Source organism: Trichechus manatus, unplaced genomic scaffold (assembly GCF_000243295.1).
Source record: "Trichechus manatus latirostris isolate Lorelei unplaced genomic scaffold, TriManLat1.0 scaffold00054, whole genome shotgun sequence".
NCBI lineage: Eukaryota > Metazoa > Chordata > Mammalia > Sirenia > Trichechidae > Trichechus > Trichechus manatus.
This window is the reverse complement of record NW_004443990.1, coordinates 7,485,839-7,487,131: the sequence shown is the minus strand read 5'-3', so window position 1 is coordinate 7,487,131 and position 1,293 is coordinate 7,485,839.

Genomic DNA, 1,293 nt, shown 5'->3' with positions numbered 1-1,293 from the left:
ATTAAGTTCGTGGTCTTATACGGCTCAGTCCGTGGTGCCCCAAAACAATTACAATAGTAATATTAAATATCTCTGATTACAGATCATCATAACATATATAATAGTAATGAAAAAGTTTGAAACATCGTGAGAATTACAAAAATGTGACACAGAGACACGAAGTGAGCACATGCTGTTGGAAAAATGGTGCCGATAGACTTGCTCGATGCAGGGTTGCCACACACCTACAATTTGTAAAAAATGCAGTATCTGTGAAGCACAATAAAATGAGGTATGCCTGTATAGAAATGATACCTGAAAGTATAGTCTTTAGATGCAATTGTTTTTTTAAGCAATTGAATTTTAGTTTAAATAAAATACACTTTTGACAAAGGACCTATAACTTAAAAGGCATTTTAAAAACAGTAGAAAAGTATGACTATAACCACCTGTACATTTGGTTTAGAAAAACATACCTCCAGCCGCATAAAACATACTAGAACCAACACTGAATTGAATAGAGTAACTTATACATGTTGTGTTTAAGATCCTGCAAAATGTGATCTTATTTCTCTCCTTGCAAATTGGTATAAACACGGAGTGTGCCATCGACTTCAGTGCTTTAAGTACAGAAGGAGAACATTTCAGTATAGTAATGTAAAACAACTGGAAATTTCTATTGGATATTTACTTTAAAAAAGGCACTATGCAAAAACGTTCTATGTCTGTTATTTTATTTAATCCCCTTCTCAACCCTGACTGGTAGCACAATTCTTACCCAGTTTTACAGATCAGGAAACATGGATTTTCACAGTTTATTGGCACCCAGGTGGATCTGTTATGTCATTTTGATGTTTAAACTACCTACTTTAGTCAAAGCCACGTATGATCTGCTCATGGGAAATAGAGTAATACCTAAAGGACTTCAAAGGAACAAAAATATCTTTGAGTTGCACAAAGATCTACTCTGTGCAAGCTGCAGAAATCTTGGGCTGATACAATGATCCCTTTCAGATCATTTTCCATCTTCCAGGGTGGCAAAATTACCTTGTAGATCCAATATGAGAACTCCTCCTTCTCCTTCTTGGATACCATGGCCTGGATTAGATTTCTTAACCGCTTTTGCCTCATGGACCCCTTTGGTGGTCTGATGGATCCCAAGGACCCCTTCTCAAAATATGCTTTTAAAGGCATAACGAAAAGAAGAGAAATTTTATTAGAGTTCTAGCAACTAACCTCTGGGAAGATTTTTAAGCACTTCTCTCTGCCTACCCCTCCTCCTAAGTCTACCAACCTTTGCCAGAATTTACCTAC